The following is a 22,024-nucleotide window of genomic DNA, read 5'->3' as shown; positions in this document are numbered from 1 at the left end:
ATGATTGAGGTGGTGATTTGAATGGTACAGCAACTTGATTACGCATGTCTAGGAGTTCAGCAGAAGCTATACAAAAGCAGACGTGATAGAGACTTGGTCTAGAGTGGGCTACATGTGATTGCTTTTCAGTAAGCTGGTGATAAAACTTAAACTTGTCCCTGGGATCTGCTCTCAGGGGACTCAATCTAATGCAATGTATATGTCGACTCCCAAGCCATATGGAGTGTGCAAGTTGATGGAGTCTCAATTTATTCAAGAAAAACCATCAGCCAGCAATAAATGTTTCCCCATGGAGAGTGGTAGAGCTACCCAGGGAAAGGGGAATTCATAAGAATAAACTATTTACTTCCCATATTCTGCTGCGCTGTATTCTTGATCAGTCCATTGTCTTCCTATGGAGACCATGCAGATTATAGGAAGGCTCCATTTCAGAGCTGCCACCCAGAGAAAAACAGAAATACTCAGTCGGTCATTTCTAGTCATTCCAATTAGACATTGTTATATAAGGTGACTGGGCTACTGGGCACATCTATATGCATAGCATCTCCAGGATGCACCACGGCAGCTCAGCAACAGGGAGAGACTATGGTGCACCATGGAAGATGTAGTCCAGCAGGAAAAAGGATCAATAGGGGAAAAGGGAAGCATGAGGACCCCAGAACAGCCTCCATGAGGCATCATGGGGCAGATGCACCAACTAATGTAAAAAAAATGGAAGCCAAACATTTCACTTTAATTTTTTTCCAATGGAAAATCCTACAGAAAAAAAAAATCAATCTTTTCCCATGGAAAATTTCAATTTTCATGACACTCCATTTTCCAATGGGAAAATGTTTTACTCAAAAAATGTTGACCCGCTCTAATATTGAGCTTTTGGTCTCCAGTTTTGTTAAGAATGAATCCACTTTGAGCATTGGATAAGAGGTGTCTAGACATTTTTGAAGAGCTTTCAGATTTACATACCCCTGATATCATGAAAGAGGGTCCCAAGGCTGTCACATTTACTGAACAAGCCAAACCTATATATGAAAATTGTACCTGTGCCATGTGCAAAAGAGGTGACAATTAATCAGTGTGAATTTAAATGAACACAAACACCTTTAATGTACATGATCAGCTCATGTATAACCCTTTCTGCCATCACAGAAAAATAACCTTTATTTATAAACAATTAAAATATCTTCATTAAAATTTGTGAGAAAGTAGTTGTTGCTTGTGCTTAGTATGCTCGAGAACGACATGACCCACAAACACCAGAGACAACAACAACTGTGAAAACGCACACAGTTTAAGTCTATATTAGTTATTTCACTAACATTTCATTAGTCAACAATGAAGACTGAACTTGTATGAAATATTTGCCCCTTCCTTGGCAGCTGCTAATAAAACACTGTTATTCCCTAGGAAAAGTTTGATGATGTTTTTAGCCATCTTGTATAAACTGTCAGCACTGATGTTTTTTCTGATTCTTCTTAAACTTTCTAATGAAAAGAAATAACCTTGTGTGTCAATTTTAATTTAGTTCATTGCCAAGTTTGCATTTTAGGGGTATGTAATTACCATACCCCAACTTGCCTCCTATTATTCGGTTATTTCAACTTAATATAGTGTGAGTCAATATCTAAATTTTTTCTGTTGCTTCCACCCCTGGTTCAACTCCACATCCTATTAGTATATGTATTCTGCATGGTTTCTTCTTGGACATATACACCAGTCATATAGTTCACAAGTATTAGTTTGAATGTATTATGCAGCAGTATAGGACACTGTATATCAATGCAAAATTAGGAGAGGTTCAGATATTAGAAAAATACTGCTTGATTCCACCTAACACTAGGACTAACAAATCCACAGGGCAAAAGTTTTCCATGGCAGGGAGTAAAAAAAAAAAAAGGCAGATAGGCTTGCAGTGTTTTTAGATGTGTTCAAAAATGTCACAAACATTTTAAGGCTCAGGGAAAAATAGGAAGAAAAAAATCTCTGCCATAAAGCCGTCCCTCCCTCCCCCCACAGAGCAAGAGCGAGCCTATTTGGGTTTTCTATAGCTCCCGTCATCGTAGCATCTGAGGATATGCCTACATAGCAAAGAAAAACCCGTGGCAGGTGCACTCAGGCTTGTGGGACTGTGTCATTGCTGTGAAGACTTCTGGGCTCAGGCTGGAACCCAAGCTGTGGAACTCTCCCATCCTGCAGGGTCCTAGAGCCTGGAAGTCTACACAGCAATGAAACAACCCCACAGCCCAAGTTTCATGGGCCCAAGTTGGCTGGCACAGGCCAGCCGCAGATTTTTCTTTGCTGTGTAGACATACTCCCAGTGCTTCCTGTGTAAGACCTCAACTCAGCAAAAGCATTTATGCCCAGGCTTCAGTAGAACTATTCATGTGTTCAAAGTGCTTTGCTTGATTGAGGCCTAAATTAAGTGCCCATGGGAAAGTCCCTAGTGGACTTTCAGGAGCCTTCTGCTTCTCTCCCTTCCCTGGAGGCTCTATGGAAGATATACACATATCATTTTCTTCTTTTCCATCCCTTCTGTGGTGGTAAAGCTTTGTCAAAAAAGGCCTTTGCCTTCTTGCAGTGCATCCTGGAAGTATCTAGACTGTTTTATTCTAGTTTCCTCAGTCTCAAAAAAGTTTGATTTGAATATTAACAACAATTATACTCTGCACAGGGATGAAAATAAATCAAAAATGTACAATGGACAGGACTGATGTCTTTAAAGAAACAGAAGTTGGCATAAGACCCATGGATTGTTCAGTATGAGGAAGGGGATAAAGAATGAACCATATGTTGCCCCCAGGATCTTTCTCTGACAAAAACTGGACACTGTTGTAGCTTTTGAGAGGATGGGCACACAGCAACCCTGCTAGGGAGCCTCATAAAAGTGTTGTACAAAGGCCTTTGAAATCAGAAGCATATTTTGTGATATCTAAAGGCATGAGTTAAGAATATCAACTATGTATAATAGAACTCTGCCCTTTGTCAAGTGTCAAACTGCCTGAGAATTCATTTCTTCCTCAAGACCCACAAACACTGACTCAAATCAGCAAAAGCTGTCACCACACCATTTAAAAAAATCCCTAAGTCCTGATCTTCCATTGCAGTTAGGCTCCAAACCTGTAAACACTGATGAATGCAAGCAGTCCTACTGAACTGATGAATGTAAATAGTGTTATGCATGTAAGCAGTACCACAGTACTTTTTGCAACATAAAGTTACTCACTTGCACAAGTTTTTGCAGGATCCAGACTTCAGATGGTAATTGCCTCAAGGCAGGACCATGTTTTCATTTACGTCTTGCATAAAGCCATAGAATTAAATAAAATTATAGTGTATTGCTTGTTAAGTGCAGCATGTATTATCAATTAGCACTTAGATGGCAGAGGTGATTTACCTTTGAGTACCAAACCAGCCCTGTGGGAAATCAGCAACAGAAAAATATAAAAGTGTGTTCAGCAATATTGCAATTGCTACTCAAAGTAAAAATGCACCACATTTATTACTGAAAGAACCTCTTGAATATTTTTTTCCTATCTGTACCTTATTGTTCTTTGCTCTTCTACATCAGTGCTGTAGATTCTTCTTTGTATATACATTCCCTGCCTCTTTCATATTCATTGTTGGATTTTCCATCCCTTGAAAGGCATCTGTGTTCACCATACCACTCTAGAGATAGTGTGTTTCAGTCCTGATCAGTCACCCAAAACATGTCCTTACTCCCTCTCCTGTAACAAAATGATAGTGAGAAATGTCATGCAGGATTTCAGTTCCAGCAGGGTAAACTGTGGTGGGAATATACAACTAAATGCTTTTCTGTCTTTTTCTGTCATGTATGATCCCTAACACTGCTACACTCCCTAGCTGAACTCTTCCACCATCTTTCTACCCTCTCATCTTTTCATTGCTTTAGCAAAACCCATTAGACTACACTTTCATACACAGTAAAAACAATACCCACAAACCAGACACTCCATGTAACTGTCAAAACAAGGGCACTCTTCACTCAAGAGACTACATGATCTGTGTGGTCATCATTCTCATATTTCCCCCCACCCCCATCCTTATGTTCATCATCTTTTCCTGATTTCTGAATTTTGACAGATACTTCAACAACTTCCATGTGGGTGGACTGCTGCACCTATGCAGGGCTTTACTGACTTCAGTAGAGCTTTGTGCAGGTCCAGGGGTCTGCTCACAGGTATGGGCTTGTAGGGTCAGGGCATGAGATTGCAAGCTCATTGGGGTCTATGGGCCTGATTCTCTTTTCAGTGATTCTGGCATGAGTCAGTGGAATTACATAGATATACATGAAAGGAGAATCAAGGCCACAATCTGTTTGGTAAAGTACTATGCAGAGCTGGTCAAAAAATGGGGGGAAAGGGCAGTAGTTTCCTGTGGAAATGTTTGGGTTTTTCAGAAATTTGAATACCAAAAAGTTTTGGTTTGGGGTGTTCATTTTTGTAAAACCACACACACACACCACACCACACAACCAACTCCTGGGAATTTTCCATGGAAAGCAGACGCTACTTTTCAAAATTTTTCATTTTGTCCAAAACCCAATTTCCCATCCAGAGTCAGTTTCAGTAGAAAGCTTTTGACCAACTTTTGTGCTATGTACATATATAGTAATTTGGATATAATCATAGAAAAATAAATTAAATAACTACCATCATCTCCTCCTCCTCCTCATTTGTTTATTTTTGTACATCTAGATTCCTGGCAAATATGGAACTTTTAGTAAAGTATTTTGCTATGGCAGCTCATTTACTCTATTTGAGCATTCCATTAGTCTAATGTTGGATGCTGCTTGATTTGTTATAGAGTTGGTCAAATTAAATTATTGCATGGGCTTATCTAACAAACTGCCACAGCAGCGCTTACTGACTGACATTATGAAAGAACGGATGACTGGATTGTGGAACTGAACTATATATACACAACTTTAGTGTGGTCACACTGATTTACAGTAAGCAAAGATCTGGCCACTATATTGGAAAAAAAATCGGTTTATTGCCTTGTGTAGGGTTCATAATTCTCTCTGGGATAAATTTTCATCTCAAATACATTTTCCATTAATATGAGTGGATTTTGTCATGTGGTCACAATCAAGTGAACAAGATAAATAAGAGGAGAATGTGGCACAGTTCCTCCCCTGATGATTTAGTTGTGTATTAACTAATATGAAAGCCTGATCTGGAATATATTTAAATAGACAGTGTGAGGGACAAATAATGTGCAAGGGGAGCAAGAGCAGTTTCCAGTATCTACAACATTTCCATTTACAAAATTGTCATATAAAACTTATATAAGAGGAAAATTCTACACATGCTTTATTTAAAAAATATATTTATAATGAACTATTTTCCTATATGATGTTTATGGAACTCTTTAAACAGCTTTTACAAGATTTTCTGCAAAATTCTAATAAAACCCTTACAAAAAGGCTCTATGGAATTCTAAACAAACATTTAGAAACTGTTTAAAGAAAATTAGCTAATTTTCTGTTGAGATTTCTTTAGAATATCTTTTAGAGCTAGAGCTGAGCAAGCTATTTGCAGTGAGCAATTTATTCTTCAGTTTTAGCCTGGATTTGCCCCTACATGAATGTGAACTAAAAATAATTATATTACACAAAAATGGTTTTAACTAATCCTAGGGATATATGCAAATTAATTTGCTATTCAGGGCTTAGAACACTGTACTGTGTAAAACCATAAAATAATTGTTTGGCAAGTAGTTGTAATGTTTGTTTACATCTGATAGTACGTATTACATAAAATAAGAAATTTAACAGTAGTGTACTATGGGGACGTATAAAAATGTAATTTGTTCAATGTGAAATAAATCGTGTTAAGTCATGTAAAGAATGGTTATTATAGAAAAGCATTCTGAAATACTTTTTGGCATATTTATGCAGAATCGTATCTACAGGGAAACTTTAGATAGATTCTCTAAAGATTTTATATTAAAGTCAGGAGTTCATGCAGAAGCTGCAGAACTGTGTAGACATATTTTCCTTTAGGGACTGTTTGCAGTAAATACTCCAGATAGGGACTAGCAAATGCTTTGTATAACAGTGAAACATTTTTTTTAATGAATATATCCCTCTGATATGCAAGAGGCTACCCTGAGTGCCATTTTCACTATAGCTACAATGGTCATCCTTACAAACTTTCTAGCTTTGCTTTAGACAAGTAGATTACATATATATTGTATGTTGAATGTTAAAGTTTTATGTATGCCTCCTTTCAATTCACTGTCCTAACTTATTGGTAAATAAGGGAAAAAAATAAAAATGAAAAAAGAACGTGTGACTTCATGTGTCACATACTGCATAAGGAACTGGCAGATTTTTTTTTAAATCTATAGTTGTATTAGTGGTACATGTCTTAATATTCTTGTTGCTCAGATTGTCCACATTGAGACATCAAAGTCACAGCTCAATGCTAAATCAGTATTTCAAATGTAAGCAAAGTTACCTTTCAAGTAGTGCATGACTTGAGCCAGATTAAGGTAACCTGGTACTCTACACATACCATGACACGGTCCTGCCCCTGTTTCATGGCAACACCCTCCCTACTGCACCATAAGGGCTACCTACATAGAAGCCATGTGCCACCACTCCTCTTCAGAGAGACTGGAGCTCCCCTCCTCAGGCAGAAGTGCTCCTTCTCCCCTTCAAGAGATGCACCTAAGGTCCCGCTTAGGAGCACAAAGTACAGCAACAGAAATTCCCTCTCTCCACAAGAGACAGGAGTGGCAGTAGAGTGGACCCCCAGTAGGTACCCAAGAGGCTGAGGTGAGCAGGCTGGGCCTGTTGCACTGTTCTCCTCCTGCCACACAATGGGTTGGTATTGCTTGACTTCCTATATGCCATAAAGCAAGTGGCAGATCATAGGCGCCACTAGGAACAAATAGGTAATCCTCATAGGAAATAGCTTGTAATAAAAACTATTATATATATGCACTCATTTTCTGGACAAAAAAACAACATAAGTAAAGATGATGCACTGGTGTTTTCATTGTTCTAACAGTTTCTTCTTGCACACTTATAGCCCGGCTTGCTTAACTAAACTAATAGATTATTTCATTAGACTTTTTAAATGAATGAAATTCACATGAATGTATGGCACTGTCTTGGGATTCTAATACAAATCCAAGACTTCACTTACATCTCCTTGTTAAAAATATGCCAGACAAAGGGATTCACAACTGTATTACTCTGGTTTTAAGACAGTACAACTCCATTGATTTCAGTGGAGTTATGTAAAGCTGGAGTAACATAATGGTAAATCAAGTCCATTTACCACAAAGTAATTTTATAGGTTTAGAAAAGAGTTTATTCCTGACACAGACTGGTCATCTGTAATGGTCAGACCTTAGTGGCAAATGGGATAGTGGCAGATTCTCATTCTGTCCCACTGGTTGTGTTTATTATGCCCAAGACTTCAAAGCTGACTGTACATAGGTTACAAAAATGAACCAGACATTAAATAAAACATTTCTTAATAGTTTTTAATCTTGCAATTCATAGCTAAAGTTTGAAATGGCATAAAAGCTTTTAAATGTCAAAATCTGATGTGGCATCTTTTCTTCCCAAGTCAATTTGGAGTTGATGTAACAATTTATTCTACATCATATTTTCTTCCTTGCAAAAGTGTCACCCAGTGATTATGATGAAAGCAAAGACTGAATGTGTACTTCTATTAATTAGCAATTACTAGAAGACAGGTCCAAGTGATTACTGCTTCACAGACACGAAAATGAATTCATTACTAAAAGGCCGTTACCGGCAAGTGAATATCAGACCAGTGTTCGCAGAACAAAAAAGCATATTAAATAAATGAGTAATCAAATGATAAAGTGTATCATTTGTATAAATTATTGAAAGACAGCCTCTCCTTTTGATTGAGATGCTCAGCTCAAAGGATTATATATGTGATTTCATGCAAGGTGCAATGCCTTTGTTACAGTGAATCATACTTTTCAGAGAAGTGCTTGTAAAGACAGAAAAAGACACTTACCTGACTGGTGTGATTTCTAATTGGGGTATATTGTTTTGTGGTGACCATTCTGCTTTGTCATTGAGCAACCTACAACAAAGTTGTTTAGAGAGTAACATTATGATTGACTTCATACTTTCCTGATCCAGACTGTCATTTGGGGTAGGTGACACATTAGGCTAGATCTTCAGTTGACAGTTGATGAGAGTGCAAATGAAAAAAGGAAGTTTAAAATCACTTTTACATCCTCAGGATCCTGCAGCTGATCTGCACTGGCCCCTGGCATAACAGAGTAGACTCCAGGCTGTTCTGCATTATGCCAGCTGCCCAAAGTGCCAATGGGCTGCAAGCATAAATAGGGGCCAATTTCTGAATTTGCCAGGATGTCAGATTTTTAAAGCTGAAATCTAACAAACTAGGTTTGCTAAAAGAATCCAGTAAGATAACCCCCTTTTTATATAGAGTCAATGGAACATTAGCTTTCTAGTTTTAATGCTTTTTAATGTTCTTTTCAGGTCAATATTTAACTTTTGAATGGTATTTTTCAAATCAGGACACTTGCCTATTCTTAACCAACCAATAATTTAATAATTCATCCAGAACCACATTAGTGTACAGTCAAAAGTTCAGCACTCAAGCGTAGATACGACCAATGTTCTAGATGTGTAGTGTGTATAGATACACACACACACACTATACAGTCTTGCAAGAAATTATCACAAAGAACAGTGCAAATTACCAAGATTTCTTATTGCATTTACTTATAATCACAAATTCTCAATTTCTAACACACTTCCAATGATGCACTTGCCTTTAAGACACCTCCTAAGAGTGTGGTTTCTATATTTTAACTGGTCCAAAAGGGACGAGTTTAGAATATTAAAAGCATTTACTTAAAACAAATTATTTTCATTTTCTCTTTGGGCAATTGAATTTTTATAAAAGGAATTAAAATCTAAAATATGGTTACTTGAGGTCTCACTCAAGAGCATAGACTCAGAAAGATAACCTATAGTTATCTATATTAAAGAATAAAAGGTGAAATAGATTCCATTTAAAAGATTGTAACTACTTCTTATCCTCTTAACCCCAGAATGCGGGGGAAGAGTCCTTGCCACATGGCTGGTCTGGTGTTAGTTGCGCTTAGGATTCTGCAGCTTCTTGTGTTGGTTTCAGTCAATACTCTCTTGAGCACATGGTGACTTCAGTTAATATACCCTAGTTTCAGGGCTCAAAAGAGGAGGCCACCCTCTTATTCTCGTTGGACACACATCAAGTGAGTGCTTAGGTTTTAGCTCTTTCAGTCTCATTGCTGCTTCCATTGGTATCCAGTTGACGGTGTTAGTGTAAAACAAATTTCTGCAATCCTTTTCTTATTGGAGTCTTTTAAAGTTTGATTCATTTCAAGGATTGTATTTCATTATTTGCCCCTACTATCAGTTAGGATCCCCCTTTTAAGCAATTTTTCTTAATATCCTTAAGTTATACCCTGGTTTATACCTTTTAGCATTTCTTCTTCCTTGTGCCAGGCAACTCCTGCTACTTCTAGAATGAAACAATTATTTAGAATGAAAACCAAAAAATCCTTATACGCTGCTACATTTGGAGGACATACTCTATACATTCTTTGATTGTACATAAGCATTTCACCTTATCTATCTTATTTAGGACTTGCAATAGAACAAGAGACTTTCCCATATAGAAGGATGTAGATCTGACTCATGAGGCCAACAAATGTGCAGATTCTAATTTGGGGTGAAAGATTATTCATGGGATATCTGATATACAAGGGACACAATGTATAGTTAATACTTTGGGGTGAAATCACTTTGCACAGCAAAGTTCTCTTTAGCTAGGATGGCAGACAAAGTTGTATGCAATATGCAAATTATGAGAACGTCTTACCTAGGTTCTTAACAATACTCTCATTTAGCTGTTTTGGTGTCTATATTTTCTGTTCTTGGAGACAGGAACTTATAACCTTGGCTGATCTGTGGGTTCTTAGACAAAGCGTCTAATACGATGTGAACCATTTTCTTATTGTCTACTTCTTAAAGGGATCCTATTTTGGAATAAAAAGAGGTGGATAGCTTTTCTAATTTTATTGAGGACCAGAAGGAATCAGTAGTTAATTCAAGGCATATCTCTTCCATATATCCCTTACAGAGCTTTCCAGTCAGCCATGGCACAGGGATATCCTGCTCCCATCTGCTTTTTCCTAACTATACAGCCTCCTTTACTGGAGGATTTTGTATAGGGAGAATCCTCCAGCTGACATTTGCATCAGGTTTAAGACTGCCTGCTACTGCTAGAGCAGCACAAATTACCCTAAACGGGGCTGAGGATATGGCCCTATATTTCAGAAGTTGCTGATAGGCAATAATACATGTTTACTTCCATGTATACATAAATAATTAAAAAGACAGAGTCCAAAGCTTGCCATAGAACACTAAATGAGAAGAGGCTGGTATTGGCTAATCCAAAAAAAGGTTATTAAATGAATATTCAGGTTCTATACACACAAAATCAAAAAAGGCTAGATTTTCACTTGCATTTAAAATGATTATGGGAATCAATAAGCCATTATTTCAGAAGTAGATTGTTTCACCAACATGGGGCACAATAATTAACAGCTCTGTTATGGAGGTTAATTGCAAAAACTATCAGAAGGCCATTATTGGCTGGGTCATATTCAGATTTAACTGAATCATATACAATGAAACGTGAGCATATGTAACAAATGCTTAAAATCATTTTTTCCATGGGACTGCATAACATTTTTTCCCTAAGCAGTAAAATCAAATTTTAAGATGAGCTTTCTTGTTCACTGATGTTTCTGTCCAGCTGTGTGGAGTGGCTCACAAACATGGGTGCCAACTTCAGGGCAAACTATTACAAACCAGGGCACAAACTCCAAACTGGTTGTGTGTTCTATAACTAGACTTCACCGACCAAGTATCAAGTGTGAACTCCTCAAGCATCGTAACAGCCTTAACATGGAGTCACAGACAGTCTCCTTGGGCACTCCAGTCTATCTTTTCACCCAGGCTAGACTCCTTTTAGAGGCAGCCAGGCAGGCGCAGCAGCATCTGGAAAGGGCGGACGGACCAAGCAGCAGGGGGAGCAGCTTTTACACCAAACATCACAACAATATTCAGGTTATTCCCGGTCCCAAAGGACAAGTCACTTACCCAAGGTCAATTGCACTTCAGATTACACAGCAAAAACATCACTTGTAGCCAATCCTATAATAAATTAACTAAAGATTTATTAACTAAGAAAAGGAAACAAGAGACTTTTTAATGAGGTTAAAGCAGGTAAACATACACACATAAATTAGTCAGTCTTAGGTTCTAAAGAGTAATAGAAGCTGCTGTAATGTGCAAGCTCTGTGTGTGTGTTGGAGCTAACACAAGCCAAGCAGTTTGGGGATTGCTTATAGTTAGAAATATTGCCCTCTTCAAATTCCAAGCTACATAGTGATGACAATTTCTTCCTGAGAGGGATTTTTATTCCCTTCCTGAGTTTAAGCTGTGATGAGATGAGTGTTTGTGCATGTCCACTCTTCATGGTTGTATGGGAAAACAGTCTTTTGTCCACTGATGTTCCATAATGGTTTGTCTGGCATCTATAGGTCTCCTTTGGTTGGGCAGATGACACCTCTTTTGGTAAACTAGTAGTTCACCCTTGGTATTGCTTCTCTCCTGATTGTCGGGGTTTTCCGTTTTGTAGCAAGCACTTAAATATAACCTTATAACAACATGGAATACAAATATTATAAGTAAAATTAATTCATGCAACAACTCACAAGCATCTCATGAAGTTCAAAAATACTAAACACCTCTCTAAAAATCTGATACTTTTTTAACAATACTAACACAAAGATGAGCCAAACTGGATTTTAGCTATGCACTTGTCAGTGTTCAGTGAGGCCTAGAAACTTTGGCACCTATGATGAGCTGGCACCTATGATGCTGGCCGACCAGTTTCCTCTTCCTAAAGATGGTAAGTCAATAAATAATGCAACTTACATTCACTTTAGCTTCATTTCTAATATTTGCATGTTTGTTTGATTAAGTAGATTCAAAGTGATTTGGGTAAAAATACTACTTTATTTTGTTCATCTGGTGATGTACCCATACACATGCACAAAATATCCTGAATATACTGTGACAAAGTTCCTCCTCTATCTTGGTAGGGCCTGCGCTTATTGGCAGATTTGTTCGCCTCAGAGGTTCACCATGTGGGTCAGGGAACAGCCTAGAGACCTTCCCCTCTGGTAGAACCCACAGTCCAGGTCAATTCTTCCTGTGTCTGATCAGGAGTTGGGAAATTTGGGGGCAACCCAGGCCCGCCCTCTATGCCGGGTTCCAGCCCAGGGCCCTATGGACTGCAGCTGTCTAGAGTGCCTCCTGCTACAGTTGCGTGACAGCTACAACTCCCTGGGCTACTTCCCCATGGACTCCTCCCAACACCTTCTTTATCCTCACCACAGGACCTTTCTCCTGGCGTCTGATAATGTTTGTACTCTTCAATCCTCCAGCAATACACCTTCCCACTCTCAGCTCCTAGTGCCTCTTGCTCCCAGTTCCTCGCATGCACACCACAAACTGAAGTGAGGTCCTTTTTAAACTCAGGTGCCCTGACTAGCCAGCCTGTCCTAATTGATTTTAGCAGATTCTTAATTGGCTCCAGGTGTCCTAATTAGTGTACCTGCCTTAATTGGTTCCAGCAAGTTCCTGCTTGTTCTGGAACTGCCCGTGTTACCTTACCCAGGGAAAAGGGATCTACTTAATCTGGGACTAATATATATGCCTTCTATCACTCTTCTGTAGCCATCTGGTCTGACTCTGTCACAATACCTTAACTGAATCAGATGAAGGTTTCTTGCACCCCCCCATTAAAGTTCATGAAACAAAAAAAGCAACTTGTTCTATTCCTTTCAAACATGCTAAATGCAAAATACTTATTGAAAGTGGAAAAAATATTAAAATTATAATCAAAGAAGTGCACAAAGGAAGATTCTAGGGAAGCAATGCATGAAGTTTTAAGTATTAATATCGCACCATAGTATATATACTATTACCATTGCTTGTGATTGAAGCAGAGGACTGTGAATCAGAAGATTTGAGATCTATCCCCGTGCTGTGCCAGCACACTTGCTATATGACCTTGAGAAACTCTCAACTTCTCTGTGCCTCAATTATAAATAATAGTTCCCTGCTTCACAGAAGAGTTGTGTGGCTTAATTCATTAATTTTATTATTAAAAAAAACACATTGACATTCACAGATGGAAGATGCTAAAAAGTACAAATGTTATATAAAGTCATTTCCAGTCAATAGATTATGCAAAAAATGAAGTGATAGGTGAGAAGACCTAAGCAAAATTCATATTTGATTTGGTTTTAAGTTGATAATTATACAGTCTAATAACCATCATTTTCATTAATATTGAATATATTCACTGGAGAGTGTGTGTTATCCACCAGGAACATATCCATTAATAAAAAGGCTGGAAGGTATAACTGCAGCAGGAGAGAGACAACCTCTTATACATAGGGAGAAATTCTGATCCTACTGAAGCCAATGAGAGTTTTACCATTGACTTTCAATAGGATCAACCCATAATGTTCACCAGTTTTAGGATCAGATTCTTCCTGCCTTACTCTCTTTGAGTAGTACCTTACTCCTCATCTAATCTGTTTGAAATGAAGAAAAAGCCACTCAACATGAGTAAAGGCTTGCACCAGCACCCCCCTGAAGTTAACAGGTGTCTTTCCAAAGACTTGAATGGGCATTAAATTTGGGATCTAAGAGTAGCAGAATTTGGTCTTTAGTGAATAATTTCCAATAAAAGCAATACTTACATTAACCGCTTTTTGCAGATAGATCACTTAGTTTAACAGTGTTTGGAATAATTTCTTAAGTATTTATTACACTAATTCCTGGAACACTCACAACTATGATATATCCCCTGGAAGTTCATCACAGTGTCAGACAATGGAGGAGAAGTATTCATTAGTGGCAGGAATTATAGATATCATTGTATAGAGTGACAGCAATTCATGACATCACCAGTATAAAGTTTTAGAAGAACTGAAAGACAACAACAACTGAGGCATGAGCACAGTGGCTCCACATCAAAGCTGTGTTCGCAAGATACACAAAAAGTTTCAGCAGATACAAGCCTAGCTCAGTTCTTTCTGAGTTAGCTACCAGGATTTGCACCTGGTACAACAGCTGTCCATGGACTTCAAGAATCTCATGTGTCAGGTATGATTATGCACAGAATACACAATTGACAAGCCCACCCACTGGATAAGGGAATGGCATTAATTGATTACATGTGTTCTATGTCTGATCACCAGCTGGCAGACACAACATCTTCCATGCTAGACTCTGAGTGAAGTAAGCGAATAACAGAAATAAGAGGACACAATAAGAAAAATAGACTTGATTTACAGCTGTGACTTAAATTGTTCAAGGATAAACGCTAATTGGCCTTTTATTCTATGATTCCTTCCCCACAGTGTGGGTTATTTCTTTGTCAGACACAGGTGACTTGCACATAGGAGTAAGTCTTAGTGGTTCAGAAGCTCCCTAGGGCAGATTTCTTCTGAGTGCAAAGTGCCAAACTACCGGTGCACAATAAACAAAATAATAATAGTGATTATCACCAAACTCTATTTTCAATAACAGAAAAAACAAGTGAATTATCTTGTTTAGTAAGAACAGTCTCCAGCTCAGAAATTTCCTCTGATAAATATGCACATTATTATCTTTACTCCAGTCCTTTGGCTTAAGGATTAATTTATTAAGTGCAGAGAACTCAGTTAGGGATTGTCTTTAAAGAGTGAAAATTTTGCAAGTGTTGTTATTTGAATGCAATACTATTATATCTTAGTTCACTATATCAATATTCTTCTCAATATTCCATACTATTTGAGATTACCATAATTGCTTCTGAAATATTGTATGCTAATATATAGACTCTAGAGCTTTAAAAGCTTTAAATAGTTTTTCTTAAGTATTCTTAGTTTACGAAGTGTAAGACCTGACACAACCCCCATGTCCTCAGTTTTGATTAAATATTTTTCTTCCCATGGTTCTGATTAACTATTTTATTGCTGCCCCCCTCCACACACACAATAGGTGTGTGTGATTAATTTTTCTACTCATTTTCTTAAACAAAAAAAAATACAAAAAGATAAATGGACTTACAGCTCATATACATCACCAAACACCACACATTTCACAAGAAAGCCAATACAATTATTCTGTTATGCAACTTTACAGTTTGTCAAAGCTGCAGGAGCAGAGAATACAAAATCAGACAATATTACACAGACATTACTTGTTCGAGTGGGTAACAATAAAAAAAGACAGACACAAATAGGCAAAAAGGGAAGAGAGGACGGGGAGGGAGAAGAGGGATAGGAAAAAGCAGAGAAGTCAGGTGGAATGGAAGTCTGGTATTATTTGAGCTATCACAGCATTCTTTACCCAAATATAACAAGAAACAGGGTCTAAATTTCTTCACATTCTTATAATTGCTATTTACATTGATGAGCTAGTCTTTCTTTTGTTGCTCCCTCAGAGAAATCCAAATACCACCTATTATAATGAAATGTAGTCATTTCCTCTATCCTACTTATGAGCACAGATGGAGCCCTCTCCTCCCATATACAATCTGTCCATTATAACAAAAAATAGTCAAGAGGAGCTTGAGCTTCTTTAAAAATAAGAAATGGATGGCCACCTAATTTCAAGTGGTTATTTCATTCCCATCCTTTTTCCAATCCCTGACCACCATGGCATAATTTATTGGTTTTCTAAAAGACAGATATAAATTGAGATAGACATGCCGAACAAGTAGTTAGCAGACAACGGGTTACCTTAGCAACAATAGCCACGTGAAAACTCCCAATATTTCTCCACACACATTCATTTGAGACTAAATATCTGATTATAAATGTATTGCAATAGATAGAAAAATAGTATTCAAGCCATCTACAAAGAATGGATCACTGAACGTCTAAGTTATTTTTGTGTAGCACTGCACCAAATAGCTGAAATAAGGAGCATTTTCCTTTTCTCTGGTAGCAAAAGAAAGAGCTTTTACAACCCTTGAGACTAATTACTTTCAAGGTTTAACCAGTTCTTTGACTTTGTTTTCATAGAGAGAGCTGAGATTCACAGACTTTAGGCATAGAAAATAACAATTAGGTCATCTAGTTCCTGCAGGATTGTTCCTGGTACTTTTATAGTGCTTTGTCCCATGCACTTTTAAATGTCCCAAGTAATAGGTTTCCACAACTTTCCTTGGAAGACAGTGAAATAGGTATCATTAGGAGGAAGAGATTCCAGTTATTCAATCTCAGTATTTCTTTTCTTAATTTCATCCCATAACAACTGTGTATAACAATAAAAACCTAACAATCCCCTGCCTCCTTGGTGTATACCCATTTCAACCTTTTCATGGTCAGTCATTGTGTCTTCCTCTATACATACTTAGTTCATTTAAATTTCTCTCTTAATTCATATCCTCCAGGTTTTTCCATCATTTGTTCCCTTCTCTAGACTCCCTCTACTTTGTCTAGATCCCTCTAGTTCTTAAACATCAGGATACCCTAATTAATATCACCTGCAACCTGGCTTCATGCTACATGAAATTGGCAGAGCATTGGTCATAGTTCTCCTTCATATCTACATTGACAAACTGTCCCAACTTGCCCTCCCATTCACCTTTTCTACAGTATTTACAGAGTTTGCCATCACTTTGTGCTGGATAGTGTAGAGCTGGCTTAGCTGTCAAGAGCAGCCATTTTAAAACACGACACATATGAACAAGTAACCATTGAACAAGCCCAAAGAAGTATTTGCTGAAACAACTAACTATTGTGAATATGTTTATAGTAAATAAGGGAGGCAGAAACTAACTACTAAAAAAATACCCACAGTAATTAGTTTAAACAAAGTAGGCAGAAACATCCAGAATGGATAAGCTTGCCTTACTCAATCTGCAAAGCAATTGGTCTTGACATGCAAGAAATATAGATATTAGTAACAAGGAAAGATGTATATAAATTGTGTGGTTTGTGACATGAATTGGAATTGGGGTATCATCCTGTACCTAAACCCCTGCCTCTGGGCCCGGCTAGTGTGGACAAAGAGCTGTCATGTGTCCAATAAAGTAACCTGAGTGACGAACAGGAATTGGATCCCATGGAACTGGAAGAAGTGTTTTTTCCTAAAGAACACAGTAGCTCCTGGACTGCAGTGACTCCTGAAGAGCTGCTGAACAGGGAAAAGAAAATGGGACCAAGACTAGAGATGATGATGTATTATATAACAATCTGTGGGGGAAATGTGTCAGCAAGGTCAGTCTCCTCCTTCCTGAGAGCCACAGGGTGAAGGGGTGGGGTTCACCTTGCTTTACCTTCTCCTCTCACTCTCAACATGCTGCGTCAGCTCCAAAACAGAACTGTCTTCTATATCCCAGGAGTTTGTGCTGAGAGCCTGCATGACCCATTCTGCCTCTTCTGCTCTGCTGTCAGTAAGCCTAGGAAGGACACCCCACCTGGGGCATGGTATTTCATCCACATATATTGTCCCTGTTCCCTTAGTACCATTTATGGTAGTGAAGGGAATGGAGAGCTTTGATGGCCATGCAGGTGCTAACTAGCTATTTCTTATGATTCTTCACTAATCATAATTCAAATAGGGCTCCCTAATCACAAAGCACAGGCAAGTTCTGTGCAACGCAATAGAGTAGAGCCAGGATTCAGATCTCAGTATTTAATAACAAAATTATTCCTTATTAATCTTTTTTGAACTCTAAAGAATTTTTAGGATTATCATTTATTTATTGCTATTGGAAAAATGAAATCGATTTACCTGCAATGACTCCCCCCATTCATTGTATTCATGCTCAGAGACATATAGATACCTACACTACCAGTGTCTGCCAATGAATAAACTAGAACACTTTCTCGCTGGCTCTTCACATTTTGAAATTTCCAGGTGTACCATGTTTTTGGAAGATGTGCTGGGAATCATAAGTTACAGCAAACCCAACACCATTAACCCATAACACAGCAGGAAAAAATATGGCTTTCAAAATTCTCCCATCTGATCAATTAGTCAGTGGTCGCTCTCAGGGAAAATTCACTAACCACTCAATGCCAAAATGTCATTCTTTCATTTAAACAACACTAATTAAAACAGAACTTGTTCCACTCAAAACCTCAGACCAAGGCAAACAGAGGCATATTTTAATTGATTCTCAATTAAGAACTATTATTTGCATGGTGTGCACATAGCAAGCTGTTTTAACCATGAATGTGACAAATTAGCAAGTTTATTTTTAAATGTTTCAACCTATCTGCAACTTCTTATGGCTAGAGACCATGTACTTACCTCTAGGTTTTGTTTTGTTTTTTTCCCCTGAGTATAGTCCCTTTCTAAAATCTTAATATATATATATATATATAACTTGCTAATATATATATATATATATAACTTGCTAATATATATATATATACACATACATACACACCTTACAGGTATAGCTTCTGGGGCTAGGGGTGCTCCCTGGCTTGAAGTGATTTCCATCATATACAGGGCTTACAGTTTGGTTCAATGGCTCTCAGCGCCCCCATTATACAAAATTGTTCCAGCACACCTACTTACAGGCATAGATCTGGATTAAGTCAAGGAGAAATCCCACTAAATCACCATAGGATTTTGTTTGCTGAAAGTCTACACAGATTATAAAGTTTCCAGTAAATATGCAACAAGATTTTTTCCCATTTCTTTTATATTTACACCAAATTGCAAAACAAAACAACACTCCAAACCTTACTGTAGGGGAAAAAAAAAAGTAACTGCCACCACTGAAATCAAAAGGAACATTAAATTGTCTCTGTATAGCGGGTCAGATTCCAGCTAGAGCAGAAGGCTGTTACTATGGGGGAAATCTCCACCACTATGAAGCCAGCCTAGATAGCTCTAGCATCTACCCCATGATCCTTGGGTAGGGGCTGTGTCAAGGAAATCCCATATGCTTGTAGAGATCATATGGACAACAGAATAAATTAAAGCAGCCTAGAGGCTTACTCCAAAACTGGCATAAAGCCAGAAGTTTTAGTGCCAGAACAAGGGCCAGCATAGACTGACTTTACAGAATAAGGGAAGGGAAACATTTAAACATGTTGATAAAAATCACCTTCAAATGTATAAATATATTGGAGTATAAATTAGTCGCTGTTTAATATTCTGATTCCAAATATACTTAGCTGTTTGGGGTTTAAACACACTCAAATTTAATTTGCAACTAAATTATTAGTACCTGGATCCAAAGTCTAAAGAAGTCAATGGGAGAATGTCCATTGACTTCAAAGGGCTTTGGATCAGGCCCTTATCTTTTTCACATACATCACTATTTGGTTTATGTGTCCACAAATATGCCATCAAAAAAGACCTTGTCAGATCATCCTACTTCAAACTGAGCTAACTACAGACAGTAAATGATCACAGAGCAGGATCCTGAACTCTCATAATCCGTTTTAATTGATTGTATGTTTCATTCTCCCCTCCAACCCATGACCAGGCCAGCAGAAAGTCCTCATTAAAGTGTGAAATGGATACTGAGTGTCAAACAATCAGTCCAAATACAAACTCCCACATCAGTGGCACCCACTGAGATGGATGTGAATACTGAACAGCTAGGCCGATTTTAGCATTATGATATTAGATGGCATTACTGTGCAATTTTTTTTAATGTATTGACTTTCTAATACTCTGAAATATTTCCTAAAGGAAAAGGTTTCTAGAATAAATCAGCTACCCTGTGAACAGTTTCCTAGCTTTAGATACAGCTAGAAGTGAAAGACATAAGAAACACCAATTCAAACTTCAATAAGAACTGTGACTATTCTGCAACATAGCAACCTGATGTAAAGATCTGAATGGCTTTCACCAAAAATGAGACGTGTGAGACTTTGCATAAAGATACCTTTTAGCTGACTTTGATCATTTACATTTCTGAACATAATAAAATGTTTTTAAAAAATAATCAGTGTCAAAAAGAAAAGTTTAATAATGTTCTGAGTAGTACTGTACATTTAAATACAAGGTATAATAGTCTAGTAATGGTCATCAGATCATAGTGGTGCTTGGAAAACACAATACTGACTTGCAAACAAAAACAGAAGTACTTATTTGCCATAACAGTGGCTCCAATAATTTCTAATGAGTGATTCATAGGAAATGGGATGACTGGTATGGTTTAGGCATCTGGGAAATGTTGACCTTTCATTAACAATGCTGTTATTTATAGGAATTTTAATAGATGCCATCAAAATAAAAGCAATGGGTGAAGCTAGAAAAATGTGTTTGCAAACTACAGAGTGGCATATGGTCCTCATAAACCTCGCTTTGAAATGTCAAGAGTATCTTATGAAATAAGCATAAAGAATTTAGGACAAACTAGGAAATATGATTGCATACCTGAAGGTATTAGCATAATTCAGAGAAGACATCAAGATCTACATGTCCAATGTTAACCAGTTGACAGTACTTCTTAATATGATGGTTTTCTTTTCAACTGAGATTCTGGTAAAAAAATTAAAGGCAATCAGTAAGAGATGAATTAGTTAGTAAATAGACCAGCCATTTTATAAGGATGAGATTTAGATTACTTCTAAACAACTGTGTAGGGGATTGTGAGTGTGCAAAACAGCACTACACCCCCCTGCATGACTGTGTTAAGATAACTGGAATTGTGGCTCTGGGTCCTCTGTAGAGAGTAACCATAGATACTGATCTTCCCAAAAGAAAGTATCAAGAGAGGGAGAAAGAGGTTGGATATAAAACAGCCCTCACAGCTGTCTGGGAGCAAGGAGAGAATTAAGATGCACCATCTCCAGGCCTGTAGTAAAAGACTTCCTCCTTGGAGCAAGAGGGCCAGGTGAGGAGTTGTGACTCCCTGGCCTTGTCTACACTGTGGGGGTGGGGTTTGGGGATATCGATCTAAGATATGCAATTTCAGCTACGAGAATAGCGTAGCTGAAGTCGACATATCTTAAATCGACTTAGAATCACTTACTTCGCGCCCTTGTGGCGCGGGATCAACAGCCACCACTCCCCCGTCGACTTTGCGTCTGCCTCTCGCCTCTCCTTCCCTGTGCTCCTCCAGGGGTGGCACAGTGAGATGCTGCCTCTCGAATCAGGGATGAGCCTAATGGCTTAATCCAGCCCTGGAATTAGCAATTAGAAGAAACATGACTGTAAGGATACAGTATCTTAACAGAAGAAAACAGCTATTCATAGATGTCTGATTTCCAGGCAAAAGTGACAAATTTGTTGAGTCCTGAAAGTTCAACTGAAGGAAAACCTTTTTTCCACCCATAAGAAGAAAAGAGAAGAACCTTCTTTGTGAACTGTTCATCAACACTAGAATCCGTCATATAAATTTGATTATAGCCTCAATTTACAGTATGTTCGTGTTTATGAAACTGTATGAAATAGTGCACATCATGTGGGAGTGATAGCCAGTGAATGACTTTTGAGAGTTCAGTGCATGGATAGGCTTGATTCAGTTATAGATTAGGACTTTTATACTTGGGTATGGGGAGATTCTAATGGGATATTCAACCATTATAAAAATGTGCTCTTCCTAGCACAAGCAAGGACAAAACTCCCACAGATTTCAATGGTGCATGACCAGGCCTTAAAAAGAGTTATTCTCCAATAATGAGGAAATAATCACACATAGATGCATAGATTATAAAGCCAGAAGGGCCTACTGTGATCATACAATTGAAGCTCCTATATACAAACCACAGGAATTCTTTGAATTAATTATTTGAACTAGAGCATATCTGTTAGAAAACCCAACCACCATTGATCTAAAAATTGCTTGTGGAAAAGAATCCACCACAACCCTTGGTAAGTTGTTCCAAAGGTAAATTACGCTCACTGTTAATGTATGCCTTATTTTCAGTCTGAATTTGTCTA

The 22,024-nt window shown here is 37.9% G+C and overlaps 2 long non-coding RNA genes across 2 annotated transcripts; both read right to left on the bottom strand.

Annotated features, from left to right (window-relative positions):
* Nucleotides 1–3,595: 3,595 nt before the first annotated feature.
* LOC123343335 lies at nucleotides 3,596–9,538 on the bottom strand. The gene is made up of 3 exons (XR_006572205.1): nucleotides 9,504–9,538; nucleotides 8,025–8,093; nucleotides 3,596–3,722 (listed from the first exon to the last, which is right to left on the bottom strand). It is a non-coding gene; the product is annotated as an uncharacterized LOC123343335 (long non-coding RNA).
* A 1,810-nt stretch (nucleotides 9,539–11,348) lies between these two features.
* LOC123343333 lies at nucleotides 11,349–21,248 on the bottom strand. The gene is made up of 3 exons (XR_006572203.1): nucleotides 21,114–21,248; nucleotides 20,516–20,620; nucleotides 11,349–11,753 (listed from the first exon to the last, which is right to left on the bottom strand). It is a non-coding gene; the product is annotated as an uncharacterized LOC123343333 (long non-coding RNA).
* Nucleotides 21,249–22,024: the final 776 nt, after the last annotated feature.

Source organism: Mauremys mutica, chromosome 10 (assembly GCF_020497125.1).
Source record: "Mauremys mutica isolate MM-2020 ecotype Southern chromosome 10, ASM2049712v1, whole genome shotgun sequence".
In the NCBI taxonomy this organism is placed as follows: Eukaryota; Metazoa; Chordata; order Testudines; family Geoemydidae; genus Mauremys; species Mauremys mutica.
The sequence above is the reverse complement of the archived record's forward strand: the minus strand, read 5'-3'. Positions and strand labels throughout refer to the sequence as shown.